The sequence below is a fragment of the Rhea americana genome, unplaced genomic scaffold (assembly GCF_003343005.1).
Source record: "Rhea americana isolate MKP2758 unplaced genomic scaffold, rheAme1 scaffold_181, whole genome shotgun sequence".
NCBI classification, from domain to species: Eukaryota; Metazoa; Chordata; class Aves; order Rheiformes; family Rheidae; genus Rhea; species Rhea americana.
The window spans coordinates 930263-950015 of NW_028185939.1; the positions used below are offsets into that span (position 1 = coordinate 930263).

Sequence of the window (19753 nt, forward strand, 5' to 3'; positions counted from 1 at the left end):
ATATATATATTTAAAGATGAGGAAATGCCAAGGAAGTTTTTTCTGCATGATGAGTGATGAGCTTTCGCCAGTGCCCCCAGGCAATGGTTCGGACGTGGTGCTGGGCTCCGGTAGTTACACGATTCAGTCCTCCCCGGGGGCTATGTAACAACTTTATCTGGCTTCTTCCAAAGAAAGCACACTTTTTAAGGCTGGATTTTACTGCGTATATCCAGAGTATCAGGTATAAATCTCTAATTCAGAGAAAAATCAGCACTCTCCTTGCCCTTGTTTTTAGTCTATGCACCCTGTAGACGTTTGTGCACTTTTGGAAAGAAAAGCATCTGCTTAGAGAAGAGCTATTTTGGTGGCACAGACATTGTCTCCTGACCAGCAGAATAGGTTGTCTCTGATTTGTGCATATTTCACCAGAGATGCACATTTTCCAGGAAGTTTGTGCCTCTGAAAATCAGACACTTTTAAGGTGTTTTGGTGGCTAATACTGGCAGTGCTCCAACTCACTGGCTGTTTTTGAACTTCTTGGCTCAACTGAGTAGCAGCTGTTTGGTGGATGCTGGAARCTGAGATTTTGTGCTGTTGTACAGATTTTGAAGCTGGCCCATTCCCTACCTCCTCAGCTAATACTGAACCTGGATTGAGGATTATTTTTTGGCTGGTCTTTTAAATGCAGATCTCACTTGCGCATTTCCAGGGAATGATCTCTCACGTGATAAATATCTGTGGACACTAGAGGGGAGCACAGAGAGTATTGACCAGTCTGGGTCTGTTTCCAATAAGGAAGTTGGACAAAGTTGTTTCTTGTGAAGGTACCTGAAGATCAAATAGATGCAGTGGTGTCTGTAAGATGGGACATCAGCCAAACTTCTGGGACACACCTGTGCATGCAAGGTGTGCAGGCCAGTTCAAAGCTAAATGGGATCCTAGGAGAGAAGTGGAAGAAAGGCTTTCTGCATCCTAATTTTGGCAGACTAACAGGACCACAAACAGGGTCTGCTATTGCTGGTGAGGAGGAAAAGATAYCCCAGGCATTTATTATAAAATACAAGTATAGCCCATAGATCACTGTTGAATRAGGAAACCGCATCCGTGTCCTCGTTGGAGCCTGCTTGACCGTTCCCGCTTTCCTGAAATAACCACGGGCTGCTACTGAAYCAACGAGAAATCGAAAACTTGCAGCTGGCAGCAGCACCTGTGCGCGCGGCCCCGTCACCCCGCCGTGCCCTCCCCGGGGACGGCATCCAGCTGCGGAGCGGGGCGGCGGAGCTGGCGAGCCGCGGGGTCAGCCGGGGAGGCAAGGGGCCGCCCGGCTGCAACACTGCGCCTCTTGTGCGGGGGGATTACTGCGGGAATTAGTGCCGGTGCAGCGAGACGAGCTCTGGGGCAACAACTGCGAGTGTCCGTTCCCCCAGCCCTTCCCAGGGAATCTGCCAGGCCGGSCCGTCGCGAATGCCGGCCCCGGTGTGTCGGATCAGCACAGCTGTATGCGCGCCACTGCTAATCCGTCTGCACAACACGCCGCGCGCCAGCTGCCCGGGCGCGGGGCCGGCCTGCAAGGTGCCGGGGCCGCCCGCTCCGTGGGGCGAGCCAGGGCCCCGAGGTGCGAGACGGACGTGGGATTTGAATCTGAGGCTGCAGATGGAGGTTTCGGGTGACGGCCAGCGGGGAGATGTGCAAGCCTTCGTCTCGCYGGGCTCAGCCTCCTCCTCGCCTCTCCCCCTGGAAGTCTTCAGTGCACAGCTCGTTCCTCCAACAGTTGCAACCTCAGTTTGATAAATCCTTTAATCTCCYGTTGGATCAGTGCTCATGAAGGAGAAAGCAGCAATACTTCCTCTTCCTCACCGTTATCGTCGCTGTCTCCCCTGGGGCCGCGAGCCCTCGCAGGCAGGGCAGCACGTACAGCTCCCAGCTCCAGCACGTCGCGATCGTGCACCTTCGTTGCAGCCGCTCTTCCYGACGTGCTTTGAGATGCGAGAATGGTGCATGGCATTTTCTTCCCCTTCCGTTTCTGGAGTAATTAGTCCCTGTGAGTTAATTTCCCAGGCGTCGGGGCAGGCAGATGGGTTGCAGACCCTGCTCTCCCGCTCCGGATGAGGAGCTCTCAGTGCCGTGCTCCCAGCCCCAGAACATGCAGCACGTTTGCCTCTGATTAGGACTGCTCCTGCTTTCCAGCTTTCTGTCACCACACTATTGTTTTATAACTTGATACCTAATTTATTTTAGTGACAACAAATAATCTGGCAAGTGTTCTCCACCCTTGTTCTGGCATAATGCTGTTCTAAGGTTGATAAATCTGTTAAATTGGGGAGGTTGTTCTATATTTTTTTTAATAGAAACCAAAAGAYATCAAGAAAATCTTTGAAAAAGTACCACTGACAGCCCTGCCCTTTAGCCAGAGCTGTCTGTCAAAAGAGAAGCTGCTGTGCYGAAAATTTGTATTGACGGCAAGAGGCATGACATGTGTACCCGGCACCCAGCAGGGCTTGTTCAAGGACGCTCCCCTTCTTCCCTTCCCGTTGCAGACCCGAGCGCCGAGAGCGATTGCACGCTTGCAGCAGCAATAACAACCCGGCCCTTTTCCTTCCTGTTTACTGAAGCGCCAGGCTGCTTTCTAACCTTGGTTCATTATCAAATGCTTCTGTTTAGAAAAGCCACAAGGAAAGGCAGTGCYGAGACACGAATCTCTCTTGCGTTCCTCCAAGAACCCCATGTTAACRGTGCTGTGAAGGCGATGGGCTGTGTGGATGAAGCAGGGGTGGAAGAAGAAGGGAGGAGATGGGGATTCCTGTCTCTCCTGTTCCCTGGTGAAGGCAATGGATTTTCATAAGATCTGAGGAGCTGATGGCGACCGACTCTGCCTCTCTAGGAAAGGAGGCTTGGGGGAGAAAATCCCTCTGCCCACGCAAGGCTCTTATTTTGCATGCCTGTTATTTTGTTGGGGACACCCTTATCAGCTCCTACTGACTCMTGCTGCAAGCAYAGGATTAAACAAAAGACTTACAAAAGACTGGTGTGAATATATGCTGTGGTCTGTGTCTGCCAGAGAAGGAGCAAAGCCCTGGAARGGACAGAAATGTTATTTACATGAGGTCCTCTCCCCATCCTGCAAGAGATGTGGCTCTGACCTTATCCTGCCTGACATCCAGGCCACACCAGTTTGCCCAGCCTGCAGATTGAGCAATGGTCTGCAGAGGTTCCCCCTCCTGGAAAAACACGCCTTATTTCTTTGGAGGTCCTGGGGAAACTCTAGTCTTATTTCTTATTCTGATAAGTAAAAACAAAGAGCCAAAGTGGAGCAAAACCAGATGCATTAATTAAACACAAACTCTACAGTCCCTGCACGTTCCTGATGTGAAATTGGCTCTGATTTATCAAGGCGTATTTGGCTTGCAAAGAATGGGGCCAAATGTCTCAATCTACAGTTCTGTGCTCRCCGGAGCCCACAACACTTGGCTTTTCTGTGCTGATTCGTGGGCAGGAAGGGAGCTGCCAGCCTGCAGGAAGACGGCGGCCTCTGCAACAATTCCTCCTTGTTTGCGCTGGTATGCRAACCCACGGCCGGAGACCTGAGTGGGACACAGGTGACACCTCCACTGTGTAGAAACAAGCTTTATAGAAAAGAATGATGCCTCTGTAGCATTTCTTTCCTGGAGCTCTAAAATTAAAGAAACAAACAGATGCAAACTGGACCCCTGAACCAAGGACGGCAGTGTGTGCAGTAGGCTGAAACCAGCATTGACCAGAGTTGCAGTGCTGTGCCAACGAGGAGGACACAGTGCCCTTGGACCTGGCTCTGGGATTCTCCRTCCAGCTCTTAAAACTTGAAAATATGTTCTTGGGGGATGCTTGAAAGGGGCTAGTACTAAGGAGGGAAGGAGTGCCAGGCCAACACAAATGTTAAGCTAGCTATGTTAAGCTTTCCTCTGTGTCCACCAGGGATAGGTCCATCAAAGATGGGCTGACACTGCAGCAAGGAGGGTTTTTAAGTTATAAAAATGGCTCTAACCGGAAGGAGTTAAGCACTGGAAGAAATGGCCTGGAGTTGATGTGGAGTCATCATCACTGAAGCTGTCTAAGACCAAGCTCAATGAACAGCTGTTGGCCTTGATTCTGGAGCTGCTGTTCCTGCTTGAGGCAGAAGGATGGACTCAGTGACTCTTCAGGTCGATTCTGCTCTGTTTTCCATGAGTCAATGGCAATAGCATATGACTTGGTTTATGCTGCTGTTTGCARAGCTTCTTCATCCAGCAAATGTGTCTGCCTTTGCTGTTACTAACAGCGTTGGAATTGCCATCAGGGGCGTGGGGTTTCCTGCCTCCAAATTTAACCCGTGTGTAAATGCTATTTCACTGTGGCGTAGAAGGCGCCAGCAGCAGCACAGGAGCAGCTCAGGACCTGTCGTGCCTTGGTCTAATGCTCTGCGTCGTGCCTTATTTGGCAGCCAGTAATGCAATGTTCAGGGTCTGCTGTTGCAGTCTGGGATTCGCAGGGTGACTGCTCAAATGCTCAGCAAAGCATTTGGCTAAGACRGGAATACCACCACCAGCTGGAAGGCCGCTGGTCTCCATTGGCAGTAGCCAAGGTAGAGGTGTTTTCTTCCTGTCRCTGATAGGGGTAAATCCATGGGATAAACTAACTTCGGCTGTGGCTATTTCTGGTTCAAACTACCTGTGCCACTGCTGGTCAGAGAAATCTGGAGACTAACAGACAGTAGAAAGGTTGATTTCTACATTCAAAACTTGCTGCAGGAAATTGGCTGTTTCTGTTCAGAGTTGGGTTTCCTGCCGTGGTTTTATTCTGATACAGTTACTACCAAACCTGTTGTTGAGGGGGTAGTTTATATTGAAATATATACTGATATTTGGGAAGGGTCAAATCATTAAATACATTTTGCATATGAATTTCAGTAATCTCTGAGCGTGCTTACTTTCCCAAGCATGCCATGTACATGGTTTATTCACAGGCAGAGCTAATAATTGCAGTTATATGGAAGGGAAGACATCAGAATCCAATAACGAGGATTTGATGGCAAGAGAATACCAGTAAGACAGAGGTCATAAAAATACCATACACAAACCCAGCTGTTTATCCATTTCCTCTATTGCTCATCATTGTAATGTCTGCTGGCTGAATTACCTTTTTTTCTTTCTTTTTTTTCATTCAAAAGATGATAAATAGCCTGGAAAACAGAAAAAGATTATGCTCTGAACTGAGAGAGAAAGATTCTCAATAGAAAAAGCAGTTTTTCTTTCAAGTGCACCTCTGAGCTGAGTTATGCTGGCGCATGGCGCAGAGAAACTGGTATTTATGACTGTGTGTAAAAATATAGGCCATGTCTAATTGCAACTATTTTGCCTGCTCGAGCTTACTGCAAATTGAGATGTTTTCAAGAAAAAGGTTCAGTTTCCCTGATAAGGTAAGTCATAATTAGGCAGGGTCTTCTTCAATTAGCTCCAAACTTAACTTGACCTCTAGATGGTTAATTTGGGACTGTCAGCCCCATCAGGTTCCCGGAAAGTTGGTTTTAGCTGTACCTGAGATGCTTGCGAGCCATCAGCCAAGCCCGTTGTGGGTCGGCGCGGGGACAGGGTGCTGTTTTCTCGAGCCGGAGCCGCGTTCCCGCGGGCTCCGTGTGCAGCCGTGGGGCTGATGCAGCTGAGCCCGAGGCTCTGGCCGGGGTTTGGGCCAGTCCCGGGGCTCAGCGCCCGGGCGGGCAGCGAGGTCGCTGGGAGTCTGTAGCAACAGGTACCTATTGCTCCCTTCTGGCTCCCRAATGTGAGAAACCCGACAGCTTTTCTATTTCTCCTTGTCCTGGAGGGCCCAGAGGAAGGGCTGAACGTGCTGTCTTTCCCCTTGTCCCCATCCTCCTGCTTTCTGGCCAGCAATTTCCAAGCTGATCCTGAGGCAAGGGGTGATTTGGAGTCCCCTGAACAATTCTCAGGAAGGAAGACAATAACGATTTTAAATGAAAATAGTTACAAGTGGGGAGTCGCCGTGCCGAGACATAATTCATTTCAGACTGCCTGTCTTGCAGCTATTTGCCAATTCCTTCAGCATGTAATCTTCCCATTTCCTACAGGCGAACTCTTTTTTGCACACTTATAATTAGGTGCGTTTTTTTCTCCTCTCTCTCACTAACCTCAGGCTCCAGGCTTGCAGCTTCCGAAAGTAGCTCACGTCCCATTAAAAATAAAAAATTTTTTTATTACTCTGGTCTTCAGGGGAGAGGGAGCTGGGGAAGGAGATTACACAGAGAGTCAGAGGGAAAAGTTTTGGCCACAGCGTCCTGGAGGAGTTTGGGAAGGAGCAGGGAGCCAAGACGGTGGTTGCACGGGGTCGGGGCCGGCTGCGTGGGGATGTGCCCAGGAGCATCTGACGCCGGGAGCGGTGGGTGGCTGCTGGGTGGGAGCGGGATCCGCATGGGAATGGCGACGTCTTGGAGAGGTTCTCGGCTGCAGACTAACTGCTTGACTTCACGAAGCAAAAACCTCGAGCAGAGGCGGTTTCCCCTTTATTGCTTTGGGGATTTGACATGATTACATACATTAACTTGTGGCTTTTCTCTTGTAATTGCTGGTTACTTCCTATAAATGTGTATGCGTGGATATGCACACACACTCACAAATACATATAATATAAATATATGTATATATAAAAGTATATATAAATATAATATATATATATATATATACACACACACACACATGCAGTATATGTATATAGAGACAGAATTATACATAATGTTATCAAATTTCATCTCACCGTGATAGAAGGTCCCATCAAACGCCAGCCATGGGGACTCTGAAAATATGTCCTGGGTGATCTGAAGAGTGGAACGGTATTTATGTGCCCGTTTCTTATCTACTTGCTTTAGCATTGGAACCCCACTTTTGAAGGTTCCTCGGTAACAGATAAAGTCACCACTGTTGTCTTGTGGGTGTCTGAGTGGAAAGAAGAAATGAAGGCTCATACAGTCCTCATTTCCTGAGTAGGACCAACTGGTGCTCGAGCTTTCCTTGGTTTGCRTGTGAGGTTGTGTGGGATGCATGCAGATCTGCCGGGTTGCAAAGAATCAGGATTTGCAAGACTTGGAGGCAATTGCCTCTGGTTTGTATCCAGAAAGGATTTCTCTAGTTCATAAAATACATGTCGTAGGAGATGCTGGGGAAACCATGAGTTGATCTGCTATGGAGGAATCGGAACGTGTTCAAGCAATGCTCATTGTAGATCTAACATGGCCAGGGGACACCAAAGCATATATGTAGGGCTGGTGTCAGAAGATACCTGTCTGGCACAGTGGGAAACAGTAAGAGAGAGACACATGGCAGCAGTTTGATTTATGAGTGAAGGAAAGAGGCAAGTTATGCTCCGTTTTCTGTGATCTACTAAGCGCTATGCGAATCAGAAGTGGTTTGTATGAAGACAATCTGAAAATATGGCTATTTTTTCATTAATAAAAYCGCCTGTTTTGACATATCCTCTAGATGGAGAGTAGACGTAAAAGGAGACTCTAGCTGTTTGTTCAAATTTGTTTGCACTGTTTTTATATTATATTAATCCCATTCTTCAGAGATTCTACTGCTCATCCACAGGGACAAGGAAGGATTTATTTCTGACTCTTTTAGCATGATTTAGCTTCTGGTTTTGAGATTTTTTTTCCCCTCTGAAACAGTGGAAATTGGCCACAGCTAGAAACAGGATGTTGAGCAAAGCACTTATGCTCCTAGTGGTATTAAAATCTTTTGGATGCCTGGTGGATAGATCATTCTTCTATGCTCTGGGTTAAACAAACTGTCAGATTTAGGATCCAGAAATCATTTCTAGCRGGTCAGAAGGGCAAGGACTACTGAGTTCCTTTGGAAAATGGAGATGGACTATTACATAAGATTATTAGGGATTTTATCTAACAAATTCCCTGCCTTTGCAGGGACTTTGATGTTAGTGATGCTCTTGCCCATTACAGCTGTGTTCTCCAGTGTGTTRCAAGGTCCTGGGGGGGCTTAGCGGCAGCGGTAAATGAGTGTGTAAGGAGCGGTGGGCTGTGATCCTTCCTGGACTAAATGCCTCTTGCTCTACCAGAAAGTCAACGGATTGGCATGGATGTTGGAGTTGCTCCGTTGGAGCCTTCACTTGTGATAAAGAAACATGTCGGCTTTACAGCTGAGGGTTCAACCTTTCAAAGAACTTGCTGGGTTCTCCTCCCCCCCTCCCAACTCTTAAAAAAAATATTAGTAAAAAGGATAATTCAGGCTAGAGTTGAATGAAAACCYGCAGATCACTTGATTTAATCTGTGTCACAGGATCTCGTGTTCCCTGTGCAGCAACAGGCTCTGCGGAGACTGGCTGAGGCTTGTACCACGGCACAGCTTGGCACCGGCAACGTTTTGACAGGCTCCAAGGATTAGCCGACGAAGTTTGCCTTTGGGGACTATTGCCACAGAATGGTGCGGAGCAGCTCCTTCTTCTGCTCACTGGCTTTTTGCAAGGGAAGAGGCTGGTTGCAGCCCTTACACTGGGGTCTAGCAGCCTAGATAAGGCTAAAATGAAACTGTCTCACAGCTGGAAGGAGCTGTCTGATGACCTGTAAAATGAAACCTCTCAAAATGCAAGACAAYATGTTTCTGGAGAAACTTATGCGTGTGATTGGGATAGCATTAACTTTGGTCACCCAGAACCATGCCTTGATACCGCTAAGGACAGCCCAGCGCAAACTTCTGCTCTGTGTGCTCCAGAAGCTAGGAAAAATATTCAGATGAAATTTTGGAACATAGCAACTAGTACAGTTCAGGATTACAAAACTGCCAGATGGATTTTGGTGTTCAAAAACCTAGCAAACTTAATTAAAATGAATGCAGATTTCACAGTCGTGTCCTCTGGCTTTCTGAAATGCCAGCTTTCATTTGGGTGGTCTTTTCCTCTGGTATCTCATCTCGYTCCGTCACTCTGCTTCAGTCTGTTGAGCTGCAACAGAAACCTGGGACTTCACAGCTCATTTCTCTAATACAGAGCATGGTTGCTGTTTTGGTATCGTTTGTTTATTTATTTTATTGATACCAGTTTTGGAACAGAGACAATCCTGTCTTCCAGGAATCTCAGTGCACAATCAAGGCCCGTTTTCCAAATAGTTTTTCTGCCTTGGGAACTAAGTCTAATCACAGCCTTTGCAACCCACCCCACTGCTCACCACGGCCCTTCCCGATAATCTCTGCTCAGCAGCGCAGGCAAGGGGGCTACCAGCTTTCTTTTGCTAAAAGCAATGCTGCCGCCTGATAGCCTAGCAATATAACAATTTCTAAAGAAAATGAGACCAAAGGTATTTTAACGTTGCTGTCATGCCACAGAATGAACTACGCTTAAATAATTGTGTTACGGTTCAGTCACTGTGTCTCCAGAAAGCCCCAAGGATTTTGGAAGCGGATCAGCAGTGGGCAACAAAAATGCCTGAAGATGTGAAAAGACTTAGAGCGAGGCTGTTTAGTTTGGAGAGAAGAAAAGGAAAAGGTGCTTTGGAGGGTGTGTACAGAACGTGGAAAGGAAAGGTCYCTTCTGTGGGCTTGCGGAGGCTGCAGACTTAAATTTGAGGCTAAGCCGTGAGCAGGTAAGGGGCTGCAGGCCAAAGAGTGAAAGGCAGCCTGGCCGATGCCTTCCCCGCAGTCCAGCATATGCCTAAACTCCTGAACCGCGAGCGATTTTCATGGAGTCGTGTAATCTATCCACCCCAGCCTTGCTAGGATGACATGGAAAGACAGAATGATTTTCTCCAGTTCAAGAAAGCTGCAAAGCACTGCTTACACTAACATTAGCGCTTAAATCCCTTCATTCCTAGAGAATGAAATGGATACCGATAATTATTAATGGACAATAAACTTAGAGTGGAAAGGCAAAATTCATCTGGCTGTGGACAGTCTAGTATTTACAAATATGTCAGGCCAGTGGAAAAATTCCACTGAAATTGTATTACTTACTGTTATTTTTTTGAGCAAATACTCCTAAATATTATTTTATGGAAAGCTCTAATTTGCTTATATTAGCAAAATTAAATTGTCATGGGTATCAAAGGGTCAATAAGAACTATTTTCAGTTGCTGCTTCTTTATGGTACTTGAAATATACTGGCTGAAACAATGTTTTGAGAAGACATGGAAATTCAAAGAAATATCAATTATCAAGTAAATGGTGATTTTTTTTCAATTTTCCACATTTCTTAGTTGTACATATAATTTTTAAATTGGCTTTTTTAATTGCAAATGTCAGTATTTTTTGTTGCTTTTGTTTTGTTGTTTATAAATATGTCCATTTAGAAAGTTCAACACTGTTCATTTAGGCATCCCACCTTTGACATTTTTGCYTCCTTTGGAGATTAAAAAAACACGTCAAAATATTGGAATTTCCAGTAAATAGAAAATCTATTTGTGAGTCTCTTCTTCTTTGACAGATAACTATGCACGTAACAGTCCCATGGTTGGGTGCATTTATCATTCTCTGCTCATAGGCACGTCCTCGTTAAGTTTCTCTGGAACCTGATCAAGAGCTTGTTCCCTAGGAATTAGCTCGTGTGCAATGTAATCTACTTAAGCCCATTTATTTCAGTAATGGATGAAAGACTGTTCATAGAAGTGACAGATAGGTGGTCTTTGAGCAGGACTATCAGGGAGTTGTTCAAGCAAATTAGAGGCCACCAGCAAATTGTTTGGTCAATGCTTTAATGACTGCATGACATTGTTCCAAGGTTTTTGATCTCCAAGGTTTGTGGATATTTCAAGGTCAGGTAATTGCCTGGGTTTTATTTAATTCCTGAACTTCTCTCTTTGCAGCTGACACGTTTCAGGCCACCACAGCAGACCAGGGAGATGCCCTCACCAGCTGTTACRAAGGGAATTGAGAAGGACATTCACTCTGGCCCAGGCTCTGCTGCCTTCCTAGAAAAGAGACATTTTTTTGGATGGATGCCAGTGAGGTACTCTCATGCAGTACTTGTCTCAAGGGTGACCTATGATGAAGCGCGACCCATTCTGCTCTTAGCTGACGGATAGCTGTGGACAGCAAAAAAGGCAGATGGTGGAGAAGGGGAAACTTTYACAGCATGAGGTTAGGGTCTCCTGGCCAGCTGAGTACCTTTCTGTATTTCATCCGGACAGCTCTGAAGTGTAGGATAATTAATGTGTTCAATGGACCAGAACTGACCCTGGGAGCCTTAAGGATCGTCCCTCACTCTGGGAATGGAATAGATGATGCAGACGTTAGAAATGACTATTTGTCCAGACACCTTTGGTTAAATTTAACACAGCTCAGACTCTACCTTCCTCCACCCTTTCCTGACACATCCACCAAAATCCTCCACAAAATTCTGTGTATCTGSACTTGGACCAGTTCAAAAAGCTTACTGTGTTATTCCTGCGAGGGCTTTTGTTCTGTCTCTTTGCTTGCTTCCAAAAGACAAAGCAGACCTGAATTTTCCTGAGAAAACCTACTCTTGTGAGATACCTTGTTGACTTCTTTAAGACTGCGGTGGTTAAAGAGAGAACCAGTGAGATGGCCAGATGCTTGGGTGCTCCTTTAAATTATCCTCCTTCTAAAAGATGAGACAACCTGGTGAAAGTTTTCACTTATGTAATGTATTCTTAAAAGCCATGTGATTTTTCTCACATTGCAGCAGTACCTTGAAGGGACCCTTCCCCCCACCAAGCTCTAGGGATCTCTTACACTAAACTTTTAAAATTCAGCTCCAACATAATGCTAGGACCGAAGTGCTCAGCCCAGAGAGGAGCCAGAGCARCCTCCTGGGGTGCGTGTTACAAGAGCCTCCCATCTTTGCCAATCCACAGAGGTCACAAGTTGTCACAGCCAGCAGCTGCAGAGCCTGTACTCTTTGGTTCAAGCTGTTACAGCTTTTAACTGAGGGGTGGATTTACTGGGGATGAGAAAAATGAGCTTTAGCTCTCCCATTAACTATATCCTCTAGCTCCCTTGGCAGCTTGTGCAGTCAGCTGCTGCCCACTGGCTCCACTGGTGAGAAGCCACAGTGCTATGATTATGATTTTTTCTGTAATTCTGTAGCACTTATGAACCCTACCACGCTGGATCCTGCATCCAAAAGGGCCGTCTCTGTAGCAGCATCATGCTGCAGGGCTAAGCTCTTCCCACCAGCCCCAGCATCGTGTAGTCCTGGCTGTGAAAGCAGGCTCCCCACGGGCAAACTCATGAAGGTGGTAGCTGCATGCTGCTGGTGCCATCCTACCCTCTGAGGATCAGAGATGTTGGCTGCTTTGGCTCTTTGCAATCCTTTTGACTCCCCTTGCAGTGGAGCTCGGTGACCAAGAGAAGGCCACATCCCTGCCCCACAATTCCACCTTGGAGGTGAGCTGCTGCATCTACTTTGAGCTTGCTGTTCATTTAATTACCTCGTTCCCAGTTTTCCAGGCTGAGCTGCGCTCTTTCYATGGCAAGTTTCATGGCTGGCCATAGGCTCTCCTTATGGCAGTGCCCTCTCGGAGGAGCTGGCCTCTGCAGAGGTGTCTGCCTATTCCTCCATATCCCCCATTTCCAGAGACTGGAAACGGAGCTGACTGTGTTTGTCTGTGGCCCTTGACAGGGCCTTAATCACATCACTATTTCTCCCTAATACCCAAGAGTGTCTGAAAATGGGAGAAACAGCACACACAAAGTAGTTTGTGCCTGGTTGTGGCCATAGGGACCTGTGCCTCAGCAGACCTCACCTAGGTGTTGTGCAAAGGAACCTTTCCATGGGAATCAGCAGGAGCTTGTTGAGCTGGTGCTAGGGCCAGTCYGGCTCCCGTTCCTGCTGATGGCAAATGTTTGCTGACTTCAGTGCGCCTCAGTTGTGCACGCTTTGATGCATATGACTTTTTTTTGGTACCACATGTTTTGAATTTCAGCATTTTGCATTTAAGCCTCTCCTCTGTGCCTCAACCTCCACCCCTCAGATATACAATGAAGATAAAATAAAAAATAGCAAGAACAGTTAATCTCCATCCATTTCACTAGGCAGTACTAACACCTTAGCAAACAGTTGATGTCTATATACTTCTATCCTTCTGCCTTCGTTAACTCAGGTTATTGATCGACTCCTTTAGGAAAGCAGTCTCAAAGAGAGATGCAGCCTAGTTCAGAGGARACCCCATGATAAGGGCAGTGGTGTAGGAAGCAGAAGTCCTGTGTTCTTTCCCCAAGGCTAGAGCTAAATGCATCTGCCTGGGAATGGGGCTCTCTCCAGGAGCCTCCTGCCAGGCAGTGCTTATCAAGGTAGAGCAATGGGATGAAAACAATTAGACTCCTGTTTCATCCTGATATGTTCTCCTCCTCGTGTGTCTTCCTCGTGTGGCTATAACCCCCAAAGCCTCTGAATAACAGACCTGGAAACAAAATGTTCCAACCAGCCAGATTATCAGGGCTTGATCTGTCCACTCGCAGTCTGCTCGGCGATGGCTGATAGCAGCTGYATTTGGAAAAAATTCAGGGGTGATGGATGAATCCTCTGCCCCCAGCTGGCAGCTCCCCTGTCCTGGCCGCAGCTCAGCGTTGAGATTGGCTTTGGGTTTGGTTTCCCAGCAGTGTCAGAGCTCCTGCTGCCTCACCGAGCTGCTGCAGGGATTCCCTCACTCTGCGGCATCGCCACGTCACTTGGCAGATCCAGATGGCCTCCGGTCCTCTGCTTACCCCTCACCTCCCAACCCCATTACCCTCCTTTGCTACGCGTGGCCCCGTCCTCCCTCTTGTCTTTCTCTTCCAGCCCTCTTGGGTGCCTACTGAGACCCTTCCAGTCCCTGAAGTTTTTATGACTTTTCTTCTCCTTGGCTCTTTCCTGGATGTCCTCTTAGACCTCTTTGGCTGTTCCCTTGCGGTAGTTTTCACCACCAGACGTGCTGTCCTGTGAGAGCTCTTTGGACAAGCTCTGGGCAGATACCTCTAAGGCCTGTCTGACGTCAGTATGAAGCCAAGTGAGCTCCCTGTTCAGCTGGCACCCAAAGTGTTAAATCAGCACAGAAAAAGGAGACGATTATTTTGGGAATCTTTTGGGCCTTTTTTGTTGTTGTTTTGGGTTTTTTTTTCAGCTGTTAACTGACATCTGAATGGGAGATATGAATATAGAAATTATTCTTTGCTGAAAGCTGCAGAAAAGCCACAACCCTCAGATCAAACAAGTTTTTGTGCCACAGCAAAATTAAATCCTTGTGATTTCCATATTCTTCAGTCAACAGGCTGGCGCCCAAACCGTTACCATAGCTACTTAAGTACAGACTGTCAGGAGCGAGGGGAGAGAGCAGGGAGACATGCTGTCCGAGGGTTAAGTAGCTGTTTGATTATTCAACCCAATATCTGGCAAGCACTCCAGATTGACAAAGGGGGGTCTCCTGTGATCTCTGGCTTGGTAGATCACTTTAACTCTTTCTCCTCCCTCTCTAAGAGCTATCTGCCACCAGCCCTAGCAATGGGAACAACACCCTGATGAAAAGAAGGGAAAAGTGGATTTTCTTTTCATTTCTCCCCTGCCTTGTTTGCTTGTTTTCCTCATTCAGACTTGCTGGAGAGCCTCCGTGGTTGAACGAGCTAGCTGGCCAGAGAGAGCAGGACGATGTCCCCGTCGCCCGCGTGCCCTCACAGGACCGGGAGGTTCGATGTGGCTGGCGCTGAGCGCCGCGGGATGCCTGCCGTGCTGGGAACGTGCTGCAGCGTGGACGTGGCCTGGGGGTGTTAATCCTCTGGAGGCGCTTTGCGAACTTGGCGCGAGGGCTTCTAGTGAAGTGTAAAGTACAGCTGCGAAGGATGGTTGCACAACCGCCACCGAGCAGGAGAGGATGATGTGAGCAGCCGAGAACCTCCCCGTGATGGTTTTTCTGTTTTGCGTATATGGCATATTGGGAACATAGGCTCTTTTTTTTTTCTTCTCTCCTTTCCGATGGAGAGAAACAAATAAAATACGTGGAAGAAGAACAGCTATGCTGGTCAAGACTCCCTCATTAAGGAGAGTCATGTCTTCAGATGCCTCCCTCTCTTTTCTKTTCCCCCTTGCTGTTTAACCCTAGAAGCCTGGGCTCTATCACACACAGAGTTGAGGGCTTTTTCTCTCTGGAAATCATATTAGAAGTGCTGCCTGGCCAAACTCCTTTGCCAAGCTGATTATGGTSTTGTCCTGTGATCTGAGAACACTGGGGGTAAGGTAAGGTAACAGTGCAAAATCCACCACTTAGTCATTGCTGGACATGAAAAACTGCATTGGTTATCAAAGAAATATGTCAAGAGTGGATGCTGATAGCCCCTGGGGGTCTGGCTACCTGGCTGGTGCCAACAAAAAGAGACAGATTAATGATGTCTATGGCCAGYTGCTTCTGTATTCTTTTCTTAACCTTTATTTTCCACAACGCTTCCAGACAGATAAAGGACAGTGCCTGGTTAATCATTTATCCATCTGCATATTCAGCCTCTCTTTTCTTATTCTTCTCTGGCCTCAGAGGAAAAATTAACATATTTATTTTCTGGTTTCTCCCCCACAGTCCTACGGAAGCAATTTTGGTCACAATAGGAAGTCATGTCCCATCCAATTCACTTAAAAAAAAAAAAAAAAAAAAAAAGAAGGAAAAAAAAAAGAAGAAGAAAAGAAAAAGGAAGAACACTAGAGTGATTGGAAAGGTCTGTTGGGGAGAGGGTGCTCCAGCTGATCCTGGCCTGCCTTGAAATGTTTTGTGCTTCAGCATATTTTTAGCTACTGTCATAGAGTGATTTCCTCGCAGATCTGCTTGAGGTTCACGTTGCGTTGCTGAAAAGCTCACTTGCTCCACTGCAGACCTCCAAGCTCGAGAGCTTCTGACTGCAGATTTTCATCTGGATGGTTTTCTGTTTTCAAGGGCCAAATATTGAAGCCTTTTCTCTGCCTTTATTCAGACTAAAGTCCCATCGGATCAGTGGCCTGGCTTGTCTTAAAGCTCTTCTCTGAAGCTCCGTGCTCTGTCAGGCTCCCACCAATGTCCATGCTTTGCCATGGGATGCTCTGACTTCCTGGCAATGGGCTGCTGCCAGATTTTCCTGCAACCTCCAATTTTCATCCCCTGGTTGCTGCTGTTGCAAGCACCCATAGTGCAAGACCTACACAGAAAGGGCAGAGCCTGGCTAGCATGGGTTCTCTGAACAAGTGCAGCTCCTCAGACCCTACAGCAGGTCACCCTTGCCCCTCTTGCTCTACTGCATAACTGTGGCAGCTAGGCTCTCTGTGCCTCAGTTTTCTCATCTCAGCCAGACTGCAGTGGCTTTTTATTTCTTTTTCTTTTTTTGGRGGTAATTATATTTTGTAAATGATATTGGTCATAAAGCTGTGTGACATTGCAACATTCCCTGTATAATATACTTCCTCCCTGTGTTTTCCTGAAAACCCATGTCCCAGAATGATCATGAAACATTCCAAGAAGAAGTGCCAAGAATTTCCTAGTAAATGTCTTGGCTCTTAACATCTTGATTTTTTGCTTTTCTATAAGTAATAAAAATGAAGCATCATTTAAGGTCTTTATTCAGTCTACTGAGCTGGGCTGGATTTCATGATCTTCTTTCTTGTGAAGGCTGGACAAGCTCTCCCTAATTTCAGTCCATACACTACCTTTGGCTTTTCTGTTAGGAAGAGAAGGGCATTGTGTATTCATGCGGTTAAATCACATTTTCCCAGTGGTTTGGTGGACATCAGAAACTTAAGAAATTCAGGGTCCAGGGGAAGGGGTAGCTGACTGACCTCCTGGACGATTCTGTGATACTTTTGCAATAATAGGATACTCCTTTGACTAGAGCTTAGTTAAATGGGTGCGGATGGCACACATGCGTCATCTCCAACAGTCTTCTTATCCCCCTCTTGGGTACTCTCGGTTTTTTGTTGGTGACATCTCTTTGGTTGGGACCTAGAAGTTAGTAACATGGCRGTGTTTTCATGGCTTGGTGAATTTTGCGGCATGAGCTGAGCTCTGGCAGCTCTGCAACTCTCTGCCTATGCATGTAGAWCTCTAGCCATTATTTTGGATTCAGAAAAAGTACCGTTTTCATTCTGGATGTTGATGATGGGAAAGATGATGGAGTTGTGGTGTGTGTTCACAGTTGACAGGTCTATCCTCATCCTGTGCATCAGTAAAGGCTGAGCTACATCGGTGGCATTGGGTCGTCATTCGATTCTGTGTTTTACGTTGCCAAAAATGACTCAGGCTTTTGAACACTTTGATTTACTGCAACCTAAACTTGTAGCTGTGAAAAGTCTCAGTTGGGCAAAACTACTAACTTTCAAGGACTGGATCCCCTATGGTACTTCATCTGAGCACTAGCTCTGCTGATAGCACTGGTCCTGGCACTGGAGTCCTTGGCCTGGTCCCAGCAGCAGCGGGAGAGGAGCGCTGCCCGCGGCAGCCACAGCCACCATCCCAGCGTGGCAGCAGGCAGCCCCACCGGGAAGCCCATACCTGGCRAGGGTTTACACTAGAAGCCTTGCTAGCACTTTGGCAGTATTTAAAGACTCTGAAGTGAACAAATGCTTTCCAGGGGCACAATGACAGTCTGGGAGATAAAGAACACCTCRAACACCTTGTTTGCTTTTTCTGCTGCCTCCGGTCAGCTGATGGGATCTCCATGAAGGATCAGAGCTCATCCCTGAATCTGTGACATTTTGTTGCTTGTCAGCTCACCAGCTGATAGGGCAGTTTTCTTTCCTATGGTACATCAGGCTGCAACAGCACCTTAGCCAACCACTTTCAAAAATTTTGAGCTCTCAGTTTGGTTGGAAAAAACAGCATCACTTAATTCAAGAAGGGGGGCAAAAAGCCCTTCTGATTTCACAGTGGAAGCCAGACTAACAGGCCTGAGAGCATGACAGCATGTGGCTGTGTTGAGATTAATTTGCTTAATTGTTGCACGCTGTTAGCAACAGTTACCATGTTTACCGGTTGAGTCAGTAATGCTTGTTAAAACACTAATTCAAAGGGACCTCAAGTAATAAAAAGCAGCCTTGGAATGGTCTTTCACATTAGCTACTGTTGCTTTGCTACAGCAAACATAACACCACACTCTCCACGGAGCTCTCTCCTCTTTGAGGGAATGTTCACCCTTTATGGACAAGGTCTGTAGAATCTCACATTTAAAAACAAGTGATTTTTTTTGCCTGACTGTTATTTTTGGATGTAGTGCATAGAAGCTGAAGGAAATTGCACCCGTGCCTATCGCCATGGAGAGAAGGCACTAACACCCGTGGGAGAAGAGGCGCCGAGCTCCGCGGCTCTGTGGTTCCCACGCAGCACGGGCAGGCTGAGGCCAAGTCTTGTGGCACGGCTGCATTGCCTCTGCCAAAGCATCCCCTTGGGCAGGGCTCTGATGCAGTGGCCTTTGGAAAATCAGTGGGAGAGTTCCTCTGGCTCCAGAGGCACATAGTTGGGACCTTAATATCTTCTCAGTTCTACCTGGCTTTCCAAAAGGATCTCACTATAATTTAATGCATTCCTCAGATACACAGGTGTGGGGAGAGCCCTTCCTCGTGCACCTGTTCAAAGTGCAATAGAGAGCTTAATTGCTATGTAGCACCTAAAAACTTATCTGTCCTTCTACGGTTAAGGTCAATGAAGAGACATTTTGCGGGATCGATGTTGCTGACCCTGCAGTGGCACGGCAGCAAGGAATAGCAGTTACAGCTAAGAACAAAAATCTAGGTGCTTTTCCTGTTCCATCTCTGCTTTGCTGAGCTCATCTCTCTTTATCATCTTTGTATATAGGCAGGAAAGAGATAGAAGTCATTAAACAAGAAACATATAACTATTCCAGTTTGAATCTGATCACCTGATAGCCAATGACTGTAAAATTCAAGAGAGGAAGGGATATATCTGTGGATAATGAGAACTTATTGAGCTACAGTATACACTTTTTTGACGCCAGTATTTCTGCACAATCCATATTTCTAACTTGTTGGCACATCTCCCCTTAATTGTCCATTATCGTTATATCTGTATTACCAGCATGACCTCTTCGTCTTTCCTTGGTATCATATTGCCCTGTCTTATCTGTTACAGTTAAGACATACACTTGGACTGATCTATTATGGGAAGATTCATGGGCTGTTATAACACTACCTGTGGGACCAAGATGGACGTAGGAATATATTTCATGAAGTGAATCAAACTATCGTCTGTATAGGACTGTGTGACTCTGACTCCCTGAAGAACTAGAGGAGAGAATTAGGGGCTGCAATCACCCCCCACCTTCTAGGTGCACTAGTTCAGATATTACACCTACATCTTTCATTTGCTTTAGCTGGATAGGGAATCAGGGTCTATTACAGAATGGTTGAGGTTGGAAGGGACCTCTGGAGATCATTCAGTCCAGCTCCCTGCCCGAGCAGGGTCACCTAGAGCGCATTAGACAGGGTTGTATCCAAGCAGGTTTTGAATATCTCCAGGGAAGGAGACTCCACAACCCCTCTGGGCAGCCTAAAAAGTCCTGGCAGCGGTGGGATTCGAACCCACGCCCCCRAAGAGACTGGAGCCTTAATCCAGCGCCTTAGACCGCTCGGCCACGCTACCACACCTGTGTGATGGCAGGCACTTGTGCCCAGAATTTGTAGCAGAATAGCCAGTTTGCATGCAGCATAATGATAGGTATTCATCACATGGAAATGAGAAAAGTAGGGAGGGTAAAGTAGGAGAGGAGAACATGAAACAAGAAGCTATGCTTAGAAATTTCCCTAGTGATGAGCAGTGGCTCGGAGCAGAGGCAGTGCTCCTGGACCC

At 46.8% G+C, this 19753-nt stretch overlaps 1 non-coding gene across 1 annotated transcript; it reads right to left on the minus strand.

Moving 5' to 3' along the window:
* Positions 1-19464: 19464 nt before the first annotated feature.
* On the minus strand, positions 19465-19546 carry TRNAL-AAG (transfer RNA leucine (anticodon AAG)). The gene has a single exon. It is a non-coding gene; the product is annotated as a tRNA-Leu (tRNA).
* Positions 19547-19753: the final 207 nt, after the last annotated feature.